Source organism: Oncorhynchus keta, chromosome 19, assembly GCF_023373465.1.
Source record: "Oncorhynchus keta strain PuntledgeMale-10-30-2019 chromosome 19, Oket_V2, whole genome shotgun sequence".
NCBI classification, from domain to species: Eukaryota; Metazoa; Chordata; class Actinopteri; order Salmoniformes; family Salmonidae; genus Oncorhynchus; species Oncorhynchus keta.
The window spans coordinates 49,881,216-49,902,832 of NC_068439.1; the positions used below are offsets into that span (position 1 = coordinate 49,881,216).

Below are 21,617 nucleotides of genomic sequence, written 5' to 3' on the forward strand. Positions count from 1 at the left end.
CTACTTGCTGGGAATTATAAGGTGGTTCGTATCACGAGGACCAGTCAAATATAGATTGTATCACAACTCCACCATTAAATCAAATGCTGCAGGAATGGAACACATTTAAGCTACCGTCTCACTCGCCTTAGTGTTTTTAATTGGGGGTTGGTTTAGTGTTAGCGTGTACACGGTTAGGCAATAGAGTAGTAGGATACACTTTCACATTCCATCCCGAGGTCATGGGTGGTGCTCTGCCAGGAAGCCTTGACGAGCACATCAGGTGCAGGCAGTTAAGATCGTCAGCAGCGAGGAGGAGAGGCCCAACTCGGCTGAAAACCCTCCAGCATGTACATTTTTTTTTATTGTTTCGCTCATCAAACAAGGAGTTTTTATATTGAGGTCAATGAGTGTCGAATTTGGTCAACAAAATAATAAAAATACTTTCTACGTAAGGTTTATTTGATCGAATGGAAGTTTAAGATGTTACGAGTGTACTGATATAAGTACGACAGCCAATTTGAGAAAAAAACAAAACACTTTATATATCGGGGTCTAGAGATGGCTATGCATATTCATGAAATGAGGCTACGAGCATAGCATCTCTCCATTGAATACTGGCGGTTGACATTAACAACCTTCATCGAATATTTAAAAACAATGACTACAATAATGAGGTGTACCCACCAATCCAAAGAAAGGGTAGGCGGGAACTAGACATCCTGTCACGCCACTTTGTAGACAGCAACTCCAATTGTTTGGGCAGAGAGTGTCACGATCGTCGTAATGAGTAGATCAAGGCGCAGAGTTACAATTTTTTTTAATAATTCGAAACTCAGCAAAACAAGCACAAACGAACCGTGCAGCTCCTGATTTGTAGACTAGATCCCACGAGTAACCATGGGGAAAGGTCTACCTAAATATGATCCCCAATCAGAGACAACGATAAACAGCTGCCTCTGATTGGGCTCCATATCAGGTCACCATAGAAATACAATTTCACCTAGATGACCACCCCAAGTCACTATCACGCCATCTCTCTATCACGTGACAGAGAGACGTTCACTATATATCCAAAAGTATGTGTACAACCCTTCAAATTAGTGGATTCAGCTATTTCAGCCACACCCGTTGCTGACAGGTGTATAAAATCAAGCACAAAGCCATGTAATCTCCATAGTCAAACATTGGCAGTAAAATGGCCTTACTGAAGAGTTTAGTAACTTTCAATGTGGCACTGTCATAGGATGCCATCTTTCCAACAAATCAATTTGTCAAATTACTGCCCTGCTAGAACTGCACCAGTCAACTGTAAGTGTTGCTATTGTAAAGTGGAAACGTCCAGGAGCAACAATGGCTCAGCAGCGAAGTGGTAGGCCACACAAGCTCACAGAATGGGAACTCCAAGTGCTGAAGCACGTAAAAATTGTCTGTCCTCGGTTGCAACATCACTACCAAGTACCAATCTGCCTCTGGAAGCAATGTCAGCACAAGAACTGAAACACGAAATGGGTTTCCATGGCTGAGCAGCCTAAGATCACCATGCGCAAGCGTTGGCTGGAGTGTTGTAAAGCTCGCTGCCATTGGACTCTGGAGCAGTGGAAACGCGTTCTCTGGAGTGATGAATCATGCTTCACCATCTGGCAGTCCGATGGACAAATCTGTGTTTGGCGAATGCCAGGAGAACGCTACCTGCACCAATGCATAGTGCCAACTGTAAAGTTTGGTGGAGGAGGAATAATGGTCTGGGGCTGTTTTTCATGGTTTAGGCTTACTTATTTCAGCATGACAATGCCCCCAGTGCACAAAGCGAGGTCCATACAGTAATGGTTTGTAGAGGTTTTGGAAGAACTTGACTGGCCTGCACAGAGCCCTGACCTCACCCCAGTCAAAGACCTTTGGAATGAATTGGAACACCGACTGCGAACCAGGCCTAATCGCCCAACTTCAGTGACCGACCTCACTAATGCTCTTGTGGCTGAATGGAAGAAAGTCCCTGTAGCAATGTTCCAACATCTATTGGAAAGGCTTTCACGAGGAATGGAGGCTGTTATAGCAGCTATGGGGGGACCAACTCCATATTAATGCCGATGATTTTGGAATAAGATGTTCAACAATCAGATGTCCACATACTTTTGGTCATGTAGTGTATCTTGTCAGTACATCCATAATCTTTGTCATCAGTCAGTGTCCCAGCTTGCAGAGCTGTGAGGCTGCTGGTTGGTTTGGTGGCCATGATGCCTTTTGTTTGGTTTTGAGTCTTTAGTTTGGACATGCCTGTTTGTAGTTGCTGACTCAATCAAAGCCAGTATTAGAGCCAGTATTAGAGTGACATCAAGTCTCTATAGTCTTACCTGTATTTGTCCATTGAGTCCATTGAGCAGGCTAGGTAGTTGTGCGTTAATGAACAAACTGTAATGCTGTTTGGGCCTTTTGAGTGTAGTGATAGTCTCCCGATCCCATACAGTGCATTCGGAAAGTGTTCAGACCCCTTGACTTTTTCCACATTTTGTTACGTTACAGCTTTATTCTAAAATTGATTATTTTCCCTCATCAATATACACACAATACCCTATAATGACAAAGCAAAAACAGCTTTTTAGAAATATTTCGAAATGTATTCAAAATTAAAAACTGATATCACATTTACATAAGTATTCAGACCCTTTACTTTGTTGAAGCACCTTTATTTTTTACACCTTTTTCTCCCCAATTGGTAAAATTTTCGAGATACTATCTAAAATGTTTTAGATACTATGTAAACATTTCGTTCTACTATCAAACAGTTTTTAGATAGTATCAAAAAATCTAGATATTAAGCCAACATTTTTAGTGGGGCAAAAAAGTATTTAGTCAGCCACCAATTGTGCAAGTTCTCCCACTTAAAAAGATGAGATAGGCCTGTCATTTCATCATAGGTACACATTGTAGGATTCTTTATGAATTTATTTGCAAATTAGGCCTATTTATTTGTGTTAAGAGAACGTGATTAAATTTGGTTTATATTCAAACTTCGGGTGGCTAGGTTACCAAGACTCAATCCAAAATGATTGACTAGAATGAATCAATCAACACAATAGTGATCACATTCTGTGTGAGTAATTACAGATGTTATGATGCAACCCTGCATAAAGCAAGCTCAGCCCTGTTAGTCAAGTTTGAAAAAATCTGGTCCCATCATTGCCCATATAAAACTGTTTACAGCTGATTTACTACTGTCTGGTAAACTATATTTATTACTAGGGCCCAGAGTTTTACCTGGTTAAATTAGCCTACCAGATCGGGAAAACTCGGAGCCTCAGGGCAACACCTCTGAAATGACCACAGAATGTTTTACAAAGAAAGAAACCTATCCTATAAGTATGGTCTATCTCACATTTTTAGTTAGTATCTCTAAATTCGAACATGCTTATCTCGAAATTTCGACTTACTATCTAAACATTGAAATACTAACTCGAATTTTTTAGAATGTAGGCTATCAACATTTTAAAAAATAGTGGCGTGAATGGGCTTCGAAAATCATGGATGTATGTTTATAACTCAAGCTAGTCTATGACTATGCTATAAAAAGTAGCACCCAGGGGACCCATAATTTCCCTTGCCCATTATTGCTGTTGATCAGTTGCCTGGCCAAGCGCTGGTGCCCCTTTAAAAGGCTCTCCATGTGGCCCTCACATGTGATCGGACATACAGCGGCTCCTGGATGATGCTATTATGTAAAAACACGCTACACTGCAAAAATAAGGTGTTTTATTTAAACATGCTGCAGAAAATATTTCCGCGATTTTTTTTCTGCTTTTGAAGACCGTTCGGCTTGAGGATGGTTACAATTTTCCCTGCCAGTGCAATAGAATAGGCTAACAACACTTCAACTGCGAGCAGGCTTGTTTGTGAGACTGGTGCGCAACTGAAAACTGCCTTGAACTGCCATAACGGATCAAGCGACGTGTTTCTCTACACTTCAGCGGTATCAACTCGTGTGTGGAAACAGATCCGTGTTTGAGTTGGATGTAACGCTGGTAAACAGTTCCAGGGAATATGCTACCTTTCGGAGAATAGAGGGTGGTTGTGCTTCTTTCGTCGTTTATTTTTTTTCCGGGGGGTTCCTCGAATAGAGTGTAGGAAAGCTAGAGGAAGCCAAATCTAATCATTCGACATTGACTTTCGCGGAAGGCTGAGTGAGACGAGCACTTAAAAGTCAAGAACAGAAGCCAGCAAGCCCCCAGCATCGGACTAACGTCGGACGCTAGTGCGTCGTGTTTAGCGATATATCCACCTCTTAACAAAAAGGTGTCCTGGTCGGGATTATACTGTAGATCGCCTCCCTAATGTATTGTGAATTTGCCTAGGGAGGAGAGTTGCCATAGAGACCCACAGGGGTGAGTAGCTTGCGTTTCTATCTCTTTTTGAGTTGTTTCGGGGGAGTACGTTAGCTGGCGCTAATGCCAGTAGACTAGTTCATACGATGTAGTCGTTCTTCCATTTGATAGCGTTTGTTTTTGTTTCGAGTCGGGTGTATGGGCATTCGTGAGGCAAATGGCCATGGAAATAGGAAGATGTTTTTGGGGAGTGGTAGCTACTTGGCTTGTGCAGCCAGACAGCGTGCGTGATGTACACTGCCTGGCCATCCACGCCAGCTCGGCTACTCGTAACTGCTACTCGTGTTAGCCAAGTGCGAATTCGAGCAATAACCGACTCGATGTTGTAGATCTGATCCCAAAAGCATGCATTCGTTTTGCTGTATGGTGTAGTTGGCAATGCGTGGATGTTATTATCCATCGTGAAACAGTCATTGTTTGCTTGCATGCTCAACAGGAGAATAAAATGAGACTAATTGGATAGGTAGACGGCTTAATTTGACCATATGATCGCTTCTAACATGTGTTAAGCTTATTGAACCTATATTGGTGTTTTTGTTATTTTGTCGCATGTTTCTCTGTCAGTGTCATGGTAGTAGTGTGTGTGCGCACTACACCAGTAGGCAGGAGACTCGGGAAAAGTGCGCAGATCAGTTCGCAATTTTGCGTAATCTAGCGATGATATCACATCTGTTTTAACATCGAGCTCCACATATGCTGATAAAGATACTTAACTTTTCTAATGAGAACATTTATTCTGCAGTTTTGAATTGTGGGTGAACCAATAGTCATTCACTCACTGTGACACATGCAGGCAGGTGCATTGAAAAGTCGACGTCACAATATCTGATGGCCAACGTTCCATTTACGGCATAAAGATGACATCATGCATGCATTTCATTCCCACGTTAGCGTTTGCGTTGTAAGGTGCCTTCCAGGTTATTAACTAACTTGTGAACTCTTATTAGTTGAAACGGTGGTTGCCTGCTAAGTGATGACATTCAAGCTAACGAACTGCCATATTATGGAGACAATCACAGGAATTGGCCAGCATATTTATCGATCATTGGTTAAATCAAAACTATGGCTCACCCATGACCTGAACATGTCACTCGACTACTTCAATAATGTGGCACAATTGTCATATCAGTTGTTATGGTAGCTGACTACTGTTCGCCTACCTTGTAACAATATTGTTTGTTGAGAATTGTTACATTTCCATCGGCTTCAAGGTTGAGAGCTCAAGTTGAAGGGGGATAAAAACGTCTGGGTGCGAGACTGAGCAGCATGTCACACCAACCCCTCCAATGCAATGGGTCCATGTCCACTGCTTTTGAAGAATTGTGTAGAATTGTGTGATAAGCAGCGCAGTTCTGTTCAGCAGTTGGAAGGAATTGGCACACACACAGACAATATCACGCAGGCGCCACCAGCCCTCTAAACCGAACAAAAATATGAAGGCAACAATTTCTAAGATTTTACTGAATTACAGTTCATATTAGGAAATCGGTCAATTTAAATAAATTAAGCCCTAATCTATGGATTTCACATGACTGGAAATAGAGTTGATCAGTCTGTTTGTGGAATGATGTCCCACTCCTCTTCAATGGCAGTGTGAAGTTGCTGGATATTGGCAGGAACTGGAACACACTGTTGTACACGATGATCCAGAGTATCCCGAACGTTGCTCAATGGGTGTCCTGTCTGAGTATGCAGGCCATGGAAGAACTGGGACATTTGCAGCTTCCAGGAATTGTTTACAGATCCTTGCGACATGGGGGCCGTGCATTATCATTCTGAAACCATGAGGTGATGGAGACGAATGAATGGCACGACAATGGGCCCCAGGATCTTGTCAGATATCTGTGAATTCAAATTACCGATCAACTTAAAATGCAATTGTGTTCATTGTCCATAGCGTATGCCTGTCCATACCATAACCCCAACATCGGTAAACCATTCGGCCATCTGCCCAATACAGTTGAAATTATTTGATTAATCCGTGAAGAGCACACTGCTCCCAGTGGCGATCAAAAAAATGTGCATTTGCCGACTGAAGTCGGTTACGATGCCTAGCTGCAGTCAGGTCAAGACTCTGGTGAGGACAACAAGCACACAGATGAGTTTCCCTGAGATGGTTTCTGACAATTTGTGCAGACATTCTTCGGTTCTTCGAACCCACAGTTTCATCAGCTGTCCGGGTGGCTGGTCTGACAATTTTGCAGTTGAAGAAGCCAGATGTTGAGGTCCCGGGGTGCCGTGGTTACACACGGTCTGCGGTTGGGAGGCTGGTTGGACGTACTGTCAAATTCTCTAAAATGATGTTGGAGGCAGCTTTTGGTAGAGAAAATAACATTCTCTGCGAAAAGCTTTGGTGGACATTCCTGCAGTCAGCATGCCATTTGCACGCTCACTCAACTTGAAACACCCGTGGCATTGTGTTGAGACACAACTGCACATTTTAGTGGCCTTTTATTGTCCCCAACACACGGTGCACCTGTGTAATGATCATGCTGTTTAATCCGCCTCTGGATATGGCACACCTGCCAGGTGGATATGGATTCTTTTGGCAAAGGAGAAATGCTTAACATTTGACGCAAGATTTTTGTGCACATGCAACATTTCTGGGATCGTTTTATTTCAGCACATGAAGCATGTTTGTATTTTTGTTCATTGTAGTTAACTAGGTAAAGGGTGGCTAAACACAAGATGCTTTACAAAATTAAAAACAATTGCAGCATTGAGTTTAGAAGTCTAGCTATGTTTTTCTTTGCCTAGAGTAGAGGAAAGTAGTCTCTTTGAATTTGTAGTATCACTCAACCCTCCCACTTTTCACACTACATTTCATAGCCAGGCTCGGTAGCCAAGTTTTCTTCCTCAAAAAATGGCTTGATAGCCCTTACCATTCAAAATATGAGTTTTTTTTTCACTTCTATCGTGCTTTGGTGGTCCGTATTGTACTCTCATAAAGGATGTCGCGGGCTGTTTTGAAACTAGGCTACTTGCAGACCAGACTGGTAACATGACCAGTAACCTACAGTGCACTCAAAGTATTCAGACCACTTGACATTCTCCACATTTTGTTAGGTTACAGTCTTATTTTAAAATGGATTTAAATAATCCCCCCTCCCCCCACACCAATCTACACACACTACCCAATAATGACAAAGTAAAACATGTTTAGATTTATATTTTGTGCAAATTAAAAAATAAATAAACGGATTGTTTTAGTATTCAGAACCTCTGTACTTTTGAAGCACCTTTGGCAGCGATTACGGCCTTGACTATTCTTAGGTGTGACACTACGAGCTTGGCACACCTGTATTTGGGGAGTTTCTCCCATGCTTCTCTGCCATGCTTCTCTGCTGATCCTCTCAAGCTCTGTCAGGTTGGATGGGGAGTGTCGCTGTACAGCTATTTTCAGGTCTCTCCAGAGACGTTCGATCGGGTTCAAGTCGGGGCTCTGTCTGGGCCACTCAAGGACATATTATTCAGAGACTTGTCCCGAAGCCACTCCTGTGTTGTCCTGGCTGTGTGCTTAGGGTCGTTGTCCTGTTGGAAGTTGGAACCTTCGCCCCAGTCTGAGGTCCTGTGCGCTCGAGTAGGTTGTCCCTCGATTCTGACTAGTCTCCCAGTTGCTGTAAAACATCCCCACAGCATGATGCTGCCACCACCATGCTTCACGGTAGGGATGGTGCCAGGTATCCTCAAGATGTGACACTTGGCATTCAGGCCAAAGAGTTCAATCTTGGTTTCGTCAGACCAGAGAATCTTGTTTCTCATGGTCTGAGAGTCTTGAAGTGCCTTTTGGCAAACTCCCAACTGGACTGTCAGGTGCCTTTCACAGAGGGGCGTCCGTCTGGCCATGCTACCATAAAGGCCTGATTGGTGGAGTGCTGAAGAGATGGTTGTCCTTCTGGAAGGTTCTCCCATCTCCACAGAGGAACTCTGGAACTTTGTCGGAGTGACCATCGGGTTCTTGGTCACCTCCCTGACCAAGGCCCTTCTCCCCCGATTGCTCAGTTTGGCCTGGCGGCCAGCCCTAGGAAGAGTCTTGGTGGGTCCAAACTTCTTCCATTTAAGAATGCTACTGTGTTCCTGGGGACCTTCAATGCTGCAGAAATGTTTTGGTACCTTTCCCCAGATCTGTGCCTCGACACAATCCTGTCTCGGAGCTCTACAGAGAATTCCTTCGACCTCATGGCTTGGTTTATGCTCTGACATGCACTGTCAGCTGTGGGACCTTGTATAGACAGTGGTGTGCCTTTCCAAATCATGTCCCATCAATTGAATTTACCACAGGTGGACTCCAATCAAGTTGTAGAAACATCTCAAGGATGGTCAACGCAAATGGGATGCACCTGACCTCAAGTTCGTCTCAACAAAGAGTCTGAACACTTATGTAAATAAGTGATTTTTATTTTATACATTTGCTAACATTTCTAAACCCGTTTTTGCTTTGTCATTGTGGGGGTATTAAGCCAGCAGCATACCACCCTGCTGGCTTGCTTCTGAAGCTAAGCAGGGTTGGTTCTGGTCGGTCCCTGGATGGGAGACCAGATGCGGCTAGAAGTGGTGTTGGAAGGGCCAGTAGGAGCCACCCTTTCCTTTGGTCTAAAAAATATATCCCAATGCCCCAGGACAATGATTGACATTGCCTGGTGTAGGGTGCCGTCTTTTGGATGGGACGTTAAACGGGTGTCCTGACTCCGGTCACTAAAGTTCCCATGGCACTTATGGTAAGAGTAAGGCTGTTAACCCCGGTGTCCTGGCTAAATTCCCAATCTGGCCCTCATACCATCAGGGTCATTTAATCATCCCAAGTTTACAATTGGCTTATTCATCCCCCTCCTCTCCCCTGTAACTATTCCCCAGGTTGTTGCTGTAAATGAGAATGTGTTCTCAATCAACTTACCTGGTAAAATGTAAAAATATATTGTGTGTAGCTCACTGAGTATTTTAATTTAATCCATTTTAGAAAAAGGCTGTGATGTAACAAAATGTGGAAAAGGTCAAGGGGTCTGAATACATTCTGAAAGCACTGTATCTGCAAACATTTGGTAGCACAGAAAGGGATAGGAAACAATTTGACTAAATTCCTCTTTCCACGACACACGCCAGCAGCATACCAACCTGCATCCCACTGCTGGCTTGTCTGATGCTAAGCAGGGTAGGTCCTTGGATGGGAGACCAGATGCTGCTGGAAGTGGTGTTGGAGGGCAAGTAGGGGGAAGTCTTCCCTCCTAATCTAAGGAGATCCCAATGCCCTAGGGCAGTGACGGGGAAGTTGCCCTGTGTAAGCGCAGTCTTTCAGGTGGGACATTAAACGGGTGTCCTGACTCTCTGTGGTCATTTTAAAAATCCCATGGCACTTATCGTAAGAGTAGGGGTGTTAACCCCGGTGTCATGGCTAGATTTCCAACTTGGCCCCATTTTTTTTTTCATTATGGCCACCTAATCCTCCTCCTAATTGGCATATATCACTCTTCACCTCTCCACCTGGTGTGGTGAGCATTCTGGCACAAAAATGGTTGCCGTGCATTACCCAGGTGGGTGCTACACATTAGTGGATGTGGTGAGTTTTGCCCTAGTATGTAAAGCGCTTTGAGTAGAAAAGTGCTATATACATGTTTATTCATTATTATATCTGACTGGGTAAATCACTTTATTTTGAGTTAATATGGACCCTGGGGTTCAGACTTGAGCATTTGGCCCAGAACTCGGGCACTGGGACTCAGACTTCAGTCATAGGAACTTGTGACTCGACCATTGGTGACTTTGAGCCGATCATAGGGGACTTGAGGTTTAGTGATTTGACTACGTCTCTTGGCGAAACAGTCTTTAGCTCCCCTTGTACTTTTGGACACCAATATGGAGGTGCAACCTGTACTGCTTTGCAGCACCATCTGGTGATTGTGAATTTGAAGGCAATGTACAGGCAATGTACAGCAATGTGAAGGCAATGTACAGCGCCTTCAAAGTATTCACACCCCTTTACTTTTCCCCACATTTTGTTACAGCCTGAATTTAAAATAGACTAAATTGAGATGTTTTGTCACTGGCCTACACACAATACCCCATAATATCAAAGTGGAATTATATTTTTGGAAATTTTAAAGAACGTATCCAACCCTTTTTTGTTATGGCATGTCAAAAATAAATTGAGGTAAAAATGTGCTTGAGTCACATAAGTTGCACGGACTCACTGTGTGTGTGGATTTCACCATGAAGTAGATCTTTTTTAAAGCGGTTACAGTTTAATGCACGTGATAACTGAGGATGGATCAACAACATTGTAGTTACTCTACAATACTAACCTAATTGACAGAGTGAAAAGAAGGAAGCCTGTACAGAATACAAATATCCCAAAACATACTGCAAAAAAAACATGAATACAAAGTTTTATGTTGGTGGCAAACCTAATACAACACATTACTGAGTACCACTCTCCATATTTTCAAGCATTGTGGTAGCTGCATCATGCTATGGGTATGCTTGTCTTTGTTAACACTAGAACTGCTGGGCCTTAATGGACTCCCCTTAAAGATAATGAACAGTAATTCTGACTGCAACTTTCTAACAGTGTAATTAATATATTTCATAAATGCTATCGCAAAAATAATCATTTGGTTGTGAAGGCCTTGGGTTACATTAGAATATGATTTTTTTTTTAAATTGATTTCAAATAACAAAATAGTATTTTGTTAGTTTGCTACTACAGGCTGTATGTAAAAACCAATAAACACTTGTTCAATCATTTTTGTTTGCGGAGTGCCTTTTGTTATAGCTATGAAACAGAAAGCATATGTAACAGCTTATTTTTATATAAAAATACCCCAACCACCAATAGTCACGGCCAAAAGACACGCGGTCAGATGATTACATTAGTAGCCTAAACATCATTATAAGCACCAGGTGGCCTTGATAAACAGTGAACACAAATGCAATTAAGGCGTTCTAATGAATGTGTCGACATGACAGCAGTCAAAAATAGTCTGTTGTTAGCTCGTGCTTATTGTGACATCAGTTGGATTTCATTATACTGTAATCCACCCTAACGTTAAGTTGACACAATTTTTTTGTAACTTTCACTTGCTTGACCCACTTTGACATACCTTTTTGTTTGGTTGTGGCAGGTAATAGTCTCCGGTTTTCTCTTTGCCTGTTGTCTTGTCATTCTTCAGCACCGTTGCACGGCTGTGCAGGTGCCTTATTTTGTGCACAGGGAGGGAGCTCCCGTCTCACTTTGTTCGTGGTACCGGCCAGACTTGTTTTCTTTGCAAGCAAATGGCATTGCTCGTGAAGTTAAGAAATTGTCCATGGTGACATTTCTCCCCTTGTCAAGGGAAAGTCTCAGACACTCGCTCACCTGCTGCCCCGATGTGGATGTTTTCTCGGATATTGAAAGCCGTTCAGCATGTGCAATTACACACGCTCTCACAGTGTAGCCTTCTCCCAGTAGACCAGAGGATAAGACTGCTTTGATTCAGTGAGCTGTTATAGGTATCATACCATAAAAAAAATACAAAATAAAATAGAATTAGAATGGACCAATCAATACAATGTCCCGCCCTGTTCTTCATTCACTATTGGTGAATACATAATTATGCATAATTTGCAACTCCCACTTTCTCCCCATAATACTTTACTTAACTTCATCTGTTATGTGTGGAATTTCGGAATATTTCTGAATATTTTAGGTTCAGTTTCAAGGCAATTATTGTGTATATTATCCGCTGGGCACTTTCAACTGTCATAAAGGAGCGGTGCGGTCGCAGTTCTGTTTAATATTAAGATTCTAACACAGTGTTTATATAGACTTATTTAGGAAAAGTCAAGGATGGAGGGTGGCATGACTTAAAAATGTATGAGCAGTCAAAAAATGACTGCTTTTGCGGTTCTAGTGTTTAGGACTGGGGAGTTTCAGGATACAAAAACAGCAAACAAACAGAATGGAGCTAAAGCACATGCAAATTCCTAGAGGGAAAACCCTGGTTCGGTCTGCTTTCCACCAGACACCTGGAGATAAAATCACCCTTCAGCAGGACTAGAACCTAAAACACAATGCCAAATCTACACTGGAGTTTCTTACCAAGAAGACAGGGAATGTCCTTGCGTGGCCAAGTTGAAATCTACTTGGAAAATCTATGGCAAGACCTGAAAAATGGTTGTCTAGCAATGATCAACAACCAATTTGACAGAGCTTGAAGAATATAAATCAAATGTTGCACAATCCAGGTGTGCAAAGCTCTTCGACTTACCCGGCAAGATTCACACCTGTAATCGCAGCCAAAAGTTATTCTACAGTGTATTGACTCAGGGGTTTGAATACTTATGTATATTTGAGATTTCTGTCATTCATGCTTTCTTGCACTTTGTCATTATGGAGTATTGTGTGTAGATGGGCGAGAAACAAATCGATTTAATCCACTTTGAATGTGGGCTGTAGCACAACAAAATGTGGAATAAGTCAAGGGGTATGAATACTTTCTGAAGGCACTGTATGTTTGTGCACGTGGAAATCAGTGATTTATGTTGAGTATAGGTTGCGGCAATACAAATATAATGTGACTAAAGTGAAAGGGCATTACGTTTAATAAAATGGCCCACTGTTTGTCATTTTTGACAAACTAGACTAAATCATCATCAAACATGTGACAGACTTAATTATATTTTAGTCAAAATGACTAAGACTAGACTAAAACTAAAAAAGAGTGCCAAAATGAAAACAACTGAAATGTACTGGCTTGGGACTGTTGTAACCGTGCAGTGTGCAACTGAAACTAGGGATGTGCATCTTTCCCTTTCAAGACCATTTGATACGTATCTAGATACATGGGCTCCGATATGATATAAGAAAAACAATTTTTTAGTTTGAAACTATTCGGTTTGAGTAACATAATCAGAACTGGGAACAAAAATGATCCATAGGTCTACTGTTCCCGACCCAGAACCATTTATTTTAAAAGCATGGGAACTGGTTAATAATTTTCTTTTATGTTCAGGACATTTTATTATATATATTTTTTTGTCTCACAAATGCAACAAACCACATATGGAAAGTCCTCCCTCTGTCAATCAGAAACTTCTTCCAGTGTCTACCAGCCAGCTGAAAATCTTTGCTAGTCTGGGTTTTTGCTACCTGCCCTTCCACCTCCGACGCATAGCTGTAGCCTACTGAGTTACATGGGTTATTCATTAGAGAGAGATTTTTAATTGCAGAAATAATGGATTAACCTTTTCAAATCTAGTTAGGGATACTATAGTTTTCACATTGGATTTATTAACAACAAAAAGATAAGACGTGTTTTTGTGTGCCTCTGCGCACACACAAGCTTGTTAGCTAGCTAGCTTCTCTGTTCCTCTCTGAAGTTCAGACATTCAAAGTTCCTCCATAGAAGCCGCTCCTCTGTAGGTAGAATTGTGGGCCTAATTCAGATAATGCATGTCATCACAAGATGCCCAGCGCTTTCAAGCCTAAGCCTTCTCCTCTACCTTCTCTCACTCACTCCCCCAGTCGTGATGGGTCGTTCAAGGAACGAGTCCGCTCTAAGAGTCTGCTCGCATATCAGCAGATCCGAATCTATTTATAAAAAAATTAAGAAATTCAAAGAAACGAAAAAAAGAGATTAAAATACCATAGGCCTAAATGCTCATGCGCACATGCATTCGTTCTGACAGCCTCACCTGTTGATCCTGTCAGACACGCGTTGTCAACCAATGAAACAAAGATGCACGAGGGAGGGCCGAGCCAACTCACTCAGTCACACACTTGGTCTCCCCTCGGCTGCTGAGGAAGGACAGCTGTGAAAAGAACAGCTGGAAAATAAGTCGGAAGCACAGTAGCATTTGGATGCATTTTAATAATGTAGACAATGTTCGAGCACAGTGTAGAATTTGCTCATATAAAGCCGGTTATACCCACAACTTACACCGGCATATGTGAACTGTGCACCCAACTGTGAAGCTCGCTGTAGTGGAGCTTCGAGAAACTAGCGGGCCTGCTAGTGATAGTGGTGGAGCCAGCACCTCCACATGTGGAGTAGGCCTACTCCATGACCCACAGCAACGCAGTCTTCTATGGACCAGTTAATATCAAAGTCTATCTCTGTAGCAAAACAAGGCCAAATTGATATTGAAAATGATTACCACCAATTTCCAGCCATTTTCGATCGTGGAGGACTGGGGTTTTAGAAAATATAGCAATTGTCTAAATCCAATGTACACAATTCCAAGCAGGAAAGCCCTTTTAAAAATCACTTATTCCACAGCTGTACAAGAGCACACAGGCGTCAGTGTGGGAAAGAGTCCAAAAAGCTACTGCAATTTGCCTTACCACTGACTGCTGGACATCTGACTGCTGGACACCACTGACCGCTGGACATCAAGGGTAACCACTTCTTACATGTCGGTTACATGTCACTTCATTGAAGATTTTTCGATGTCTAGCCGTCTTCTGGACTGCTTTGAGTTCAGTGACAGACACACCTCAGAGAACTTGGCAGAGGAACTGTTGAGTGGCCAGAGAAGGGCAAGTAGATGGAAAAGTAAAAAAATGGACACATCATCCATGTCTTGCCCACACAATCAACCTGATTGTAAGAGATGCTCTGAAGGTGATAAAGCCCACTGTGGACAAAGTGAAAGCAGCTGTGGAATACTTCCACAGAAGCACAGAAGGTGCTGAAAAACTAAAGTCTACACAGTGCCAGATGGGGATGGCTGAGCTGAGGCCTAAACAAGACTGCACTAAAAGGTGGAATTCAACATTTTATATGTTGAAGCGGTTTCTTGAGTCAAAGGATGCCATCATCTCTACCCTGGCCATTGTCAATGCACCTGTTGATGCTCTGACCCAAGAGGAATGGGAGGTGGTGGAGGAGGTGTGCAGAGTACTGGAACCCTTTGAGCAGGTCACTGTGGAGATCAGTGGAGAGGTACAGTAAGCAGTTATTACTACATGATTTAATCCAGTATTATATATGTATATGAGCAAAAGATGAGAATGTAGTATCAGTAGGCAAAACAGGAACCTGAACTAATAAGTTACTGTTCTCTCTTTTCAGCTAAAGTTGAAGTAGGAAGTTGACATACACCTTAGCCAAATACATTTAAACTCAGTTTTTCTCAATTCCTGACATTTAATCCTAATAAAAATTCCCTGTCTTAGGTCAGTTAAGATCACCACTTTATTTTAAGAATGTGAAATGTCAGAATAATTGTAGTGGTTTATTTCAGCTTTTATTTCTTTCATCACATTCCCAGTGGGTCAGAAGTTTAGATACACTCAATTAATATTTGGTAGCATTGCCTTTAAATTGTTTAACTTGGGTCAAAAGTTTTGGGTAGCCTTCCACAAGCTTATGTTGGGTGAATTTTGGCCCATTCCTCCTGACAGAGCAGGAGTAACTGAGTCAGGTTTGTAGGCCTCCTTGCTCTCACACGCTTTTTCAGTTCTGCCCACACATTGAGGTCAGGGCTTTGTGATGGCCACTTCAATACCTTGAATTTGTTGTCCTTAAGCCATTTTGCCACAACTTTGGAAGTATGCTTGGGGTCATTGTCCATTTAGAAGACCCATTTGTGACCAAGCTTTAACTTCCTGACTTATGCCTTGATGTTTCTTCAATATATCCACATAATTGTTCTTACTCATGATGCCATCTATTTTGTGAAGTGCACAAGTCCCTCCTGCAGCAAAGCACCCCCACAACATGATGCTGCCACCCCCGTGCTTCACGGTTCGGATTGGAATTCTTCACCATGCAAGCCTCCCCTTTTTCCTCCAAACATAACTATGGTAATTATGGCCAAACAGTTCTAGTTTTGTTTCATGAGACCAGAGCACATTTCTCCAAAAAGTACGATCTTTGTCCCCATGTGCAGTTGCAAACAATAGTCTGCCTTTTTTATGGCGGTTTTGGAGCAGTGGCTTCTTCCTTGCTGAGCGGCATTTCAGGTTATGTCGATATAGGACTCATTTTACTGGGGATATCGATACTTTTGTACCTGTTTCCTCCAGCATCTTCACAATGTCCTTTGCTGTTGTTCTGGGATTGCTTTGCACTTTTCGCACCAAAGTACGATCATCTTTAGGAGAACACATCTCCTTCCTGAGCGCTATGACTGCTGCGTGGTCCCATGGTGTTTATACTTGTGTACTATTGTTTGTATAGATGAATGTGGTACCTTCAGGCATTTGGAAATTGCTCCCAAGGATGAACCAGACTTGTAGAGGTCTACAATTTGTTTTCTGAGGTCTTGGCTGATTTCTTTTGATTTTCCCATGCATGAAGTATATGTCCTAATAGACTTTCCAAAACTATAGTTTGTTAGCAAGAAATTTGTGGAGTGGTTGAAAAACAAGTTTTAATGACTCCAACCTAAGTGTATGTAAACTTCCAACTTCAACTGTACATTTAAGAGTTGTGGAGGCCACTGTGTTCTTGGGGACCTTCAATGGCATTTTTTGTTACGGTTCCCCAGATCTGAGCCTCAACACATCCTGTCTTGGAGCTTTACGGACAAGTCCTTCGACCTCATGGCTTGGTTTTTGCTCTGACATGCACTGTCAACTGTGTGGCCTTTTTTATATAGACAGGTGTGTACCTTTCCAAATCATGTCCAATCAATTGATTTTACCACAGGTGGACTCCAATCAAATTGTAGAAACATCTCAAGGATGATCAATGGAAACAGGAGATGCGCCTGAACTCAATTTCGAATCTCATAGCAAAGGGTCTGAGTACTTCTGTAAATAAGGTATTTCTGTTTAATTTTTTTATAAATGTTAATATATTTGCAAAAATCTGTTAACCTGTTTTTGTCATTATTGGGTGGTGTGTAGATTTGAGAAAAAACAATAATAAGAAAAAGGTTGTAATGTAACAATGTGGAAAAAGGAAAGGGGTCTGAATACTTTCCTGAATGCACTGTATACATAACATGCACTTTTGTATGTATATGTGGACACCCCTTCAAATGAGTGGATTCAGCTATTTCAGCCATACCTGTTGCTGACAGGTGTGTTTTATCGAGCACCGTCATGCAATCTCCATAGACAAACATTTGGTGGTGGAATGGCCTTACTGAACAGCTCAGTGACTTTCAACGTGGCACCGTCATAGGATGCCACCTTTCCAACCAGTCAATTCGTAAAACCTCTGCCCTGCTGGAGCTGCCCCGGTCAACTAGAGGTGTTAATGTGAAGTGGAATCATCTAATAGCAACAACGGCTCCATCGTGAAGTGGTATTCCACACAAACTTACAGAACGGGACCACCGATTGCTGAAGCGCGTAATTGTTTGTTGGGAGATGCATGAAATGGGTTTCCACGGCCGAGCAGCCCCACACAGCCTAAGATAACCATGCGGTTGACTGGAGTGGTGTAAAGGTCACCGTCATTGGATTCTGGGGCAGTAGAAATGCGTTCTCTGGAGGGATGAATCACGCTTCACCATCTGGAAGTCACGATGAACTAATTTGGGTTTGGCTGATGCCAGAAGAACGCTACCTGCCCCAATGCATAGTGCTAACTGTAAAGTTTGGTGGAGGAGGAATAATGGTCTGGGGCTGTTTTTCATTGTTCGGGCAAGGCCCCATACTTCCAGTGAAGGGAAATCTGAACACTACAACATAAGACCTTCTAGAACATCATTTGCTTCCAACTTTGTGGCAACAGTTTGGGGAAGGCCTTTTCAGTATGACAATGCCCCCGTGCATCAAAAATAGGGAGCTATACAGAAATTGTTTGTTGATTGGTGTTGAAGAACTTGACTGGCCTTCACAGAGCCCTGACCTCAAACCCATCGAACACTTTTGGGATGAATTGGAATGCCGACTGAGCCAGCCCTAATCGCCCAACATCAGTACCCGACCCCACTAATGCTCTTGTAGCTGAATGGAAGCAAGTTCCCGCAGAAATGTTCCAACTTCTAGTGGAAAGCCTTCCCAGAAGAGGGGAGGCGGTTGTACCAATGCCAAATGAATGCCCATGATTTTGGAATGAGATGTTTGACGTGGTGCTGTCCACATACTTTTGGTCATGTAGTGTGTATATATTAGTGTTGCACGGTATACCGGTACCACGGTAATATCACTGTAAACGTCATGATGCTTATGATACCAACATTTTACAATACTGTAATACCGTGTCATATGATACCACCAACTTTTTCAGTCCTACCAATCTAAAGAACCTGCTGGCGCCTGTTATAAAATGTTTAAGGTCTCAATTGTGTTTTATATATTCAGTTACATTTACGCAACAGTCACTAGTCCTGTATGCACAGGTCTAATAATATCCACTTCACTTTGATGCACATATCACGAGTGGCAGATGTAATTATCCAGAATTATTTTTCTTGTCTATATTGAATACATACTTTTCCCAACCTGCACTGAATGTTTAAATTATGTGAACCCCTAGGCTAATGACTTCTCCAAAAGCTAATTGGAGGCAGGAGTTACATAACCTGGTGTCCAATCAATGAGACAAGATTTGAGATGTTGGTTAGAGCTGCTCTACCCTATAAAAACACTCACAGAATTTGAGTTTGCTATTCACAAGCATTGTCAGATGTGAACCATGCCTCGAACAAAAGAGATCTCAGAAAAGTAGTTGACTTGCATAAAGTTGGAAAGGATAGCAGAAGTATCTCTAAAAGCCTTGATGTTCAGCAGTCCACAGTAAGACAACTTGTCTGTAAACGTAGAAAGTTCAGCACTGTTGCTACTCTCCCTAGGAGTGGCCGTCCTGCAAAGACGACTGCAAGAGCACAGTGCAGAATGCTCAATGAGGTTAATGAGGTTAAGAAGAATCCTTGAGTGTCAGCTAAAGACTTACAGAAATCTCTGGAACATGCTACCATCTCTGTTGACGATACACAAACAAGAATGGTGTTCATGGGAGGCCACCACGGAAGAAGCCCCTGCTGGCCAAAAAACCCATTGCTGCACGTCGGAAGTTCGCGAAAGAGCACCTGGATGTTCCACAGCGCTACTGGAACAATATTCTGTGGACAGATTAAACTACAGTTGATTTGTTTGGAAGGAACACACAACCTTGTGTGTGGGGGACAGCACACCAACATTAAAACCTCATCCCAACCGTAAAGAATGGTGGAGGGAGAATCATGGTTTGAGGCTGCTTTGCTGCCTCAGGGCATGGACAGCTTGCTATCATCGATGTCAAAATGAATTCCCAAGTTTATCAAGACATTTTGCAGGAGAATGTAAGGCTCTCTGTCTGCCAATTTGAAGCTCAACAGAAGTTGGGTCACACAACAGGACAAAGACCCAGACCACAGAAGTAAATCAACAAAAGAATGGCTTCAACAGAAGGAAATACGCCTTCTGGAGAGGCCCAGTCAGAGTCCTGACCTAAACCCTATTTGAGATGCTGTGGCATGACTTTTTCTTGCCACTGTATGTATGTTAGGGCTGACCCCAATTAGTCGATTTTGTTTGGTCATTGGTTGGTTGACTCTCTGTGTGTGTGTGTGTGTGTGTGTGTGTGTGTGTGTGTGTGTGTGTAAACTGATATGTATACACACTTAAGTTGGAGTCATTAAAACTCGTTTTCAACCACTCCACAAATTTCTTGTTTACAAACTATAGTTTTGGCAAGTCGGTTAGGACATCTACATTATGCATGACACAAGTCATTTTTCCAACAATTGTGTAAAGACTGATTATTTCGCTTATAATTCATTGTCACAATTCCAGTGGGTAAGAAGTTTCCATACATTAAGTTGACTGTGCCTTTAAACAGCTTGGAAAATTCCAGAAAAGGATGGCATTGCTTTAGAAACTTCTGATAGGCTAATTTACATGATTTGAGTCAATTGGAGGTGTACCTGTGGATGCATTTCAAGGCCTACTTTCAAATTCAGTGCCTCTTTGCTTGACATCATGGGAAAGAAATCAGCCAAGACTTTAGAAAAAGTTGTAGACCTCCACAAGTCTGTTTCATCCTTGGGAGCAATTTCCAGAAGCCTGAAGGTAAGCACGTTCATCTGTACAAACAATAGTACACAAGTATAAACACCATGGGACCACTCAGCCATCATACAGCTCAGGAAGAAGACTCAATCCGTCTCCTAGAGATTACCGTACTTTGGTGCGAAAAGTGCAAATCAATCCCAGAACAACAGCAAAGGACCTTGTGAAGATTCTGGAGGAAATAGGTACAAAAGTATCGATATCCACAGTAAAACGAGTCCTATATCGACATAACCTGAAAGGCCGCTCAGCAAGGAAGGAGCCACTGCTCCAAAACTGCCATTAAAAAAACCAGACTACGGTTTGCGACTTCACATGGGGACAAAGACCATACTTTTTAGAGAAATGTCCTGGTCTGATGAAACAAAACTAGAACTATTTGGCCATCATCATCGTTATGTTTGGAGGAGAAAGGGGAGGCTTACAAGCCGAAGAACACCATCCCAACCGTGAAACACGGGGTGGCAGCATCATAGTGTTTTGCTGCAGAAGGGACTGGTGCACTTCACAAAAGAGATGGCATCATGAGGGAGAACAATTATGTGGATATATTGAAGCAACATCTCAAGGCATAAGTCAGGAAGTTAAAGCTTGGTCGCAAATGTGTCTTCCAAATGGACAATGACTCCAAGCATACTTCCAAAGTTGTGGCAAAATGGCTTAAGGACAACAAATTCAAGGTGGCCATCACAAAGCCCTGACCTCAATCCCATATACAATTTGTGGGCAGAACTGAAAAAGCATGTGTGCGAGCTAAGGAGGCCTACAAACCTGACTCGGTTACACCAGCTCTGTCAGGAGGAATGCACCAAAATTCATCCAACTTATTGTGAGAAGCTTGTGGAAGGCTACACAAAACATTTGACCCAATGCAACCAAATACTAATTGAGTGTATGTAAACTTCTGACCCACTGGGAATGTGATGAAAGAATTTAAAGCTGAAATAAATAATTCTCAATTATTCGGACATTTTTGTATATACGTGTGTGTGTGTTAAACGTTTTGACACACTCATTCAAGGGTTTATCTTTATTTTTACTCTGTTCTACATTGTAGAATAATAGAGATGACATCAAAAATATGAAATTGCACATATGAAACCATGTAGTAACCAAAGTGTTAAACAAATCAACATATTTTATATTTGAGATTCTTCAAAGTAGCCACCTTTTTGCCTTGATGACAGCTTTGCACACTCATGTAATTCTCTCAACAGCTTTACCTGGAATGCTTTTCCCACATGCTGAGCACTTGTTGGCTGCTTTTGCTTCACTCT

At 42.2% G+C, this 21,617-nt stretch overlaps 1 protein-coding gene across 1 annotated transcript in view; it reads left to right on the top strand.

Moving 5' to 3' along the window:
- The first annotated feature begins 3,762 nt into the window (after positions 1-3,762).
- Positions 3,763-21,617, top strand: part of LOC118398408 (bromo adjacent homology domain-containing 1 protein-like) — a 91,079-nt gene continuing 73,224 nt past the window's right edge. The window contains exon 1 of the mRNA XM_052470733.1: positions 3,763-4,358. The gene's annotated coding sequence lies outside the window, so the exon portion shown is untranslated. The remainder of the gene's footprint in view (positions 4,359-21,617) is intronic.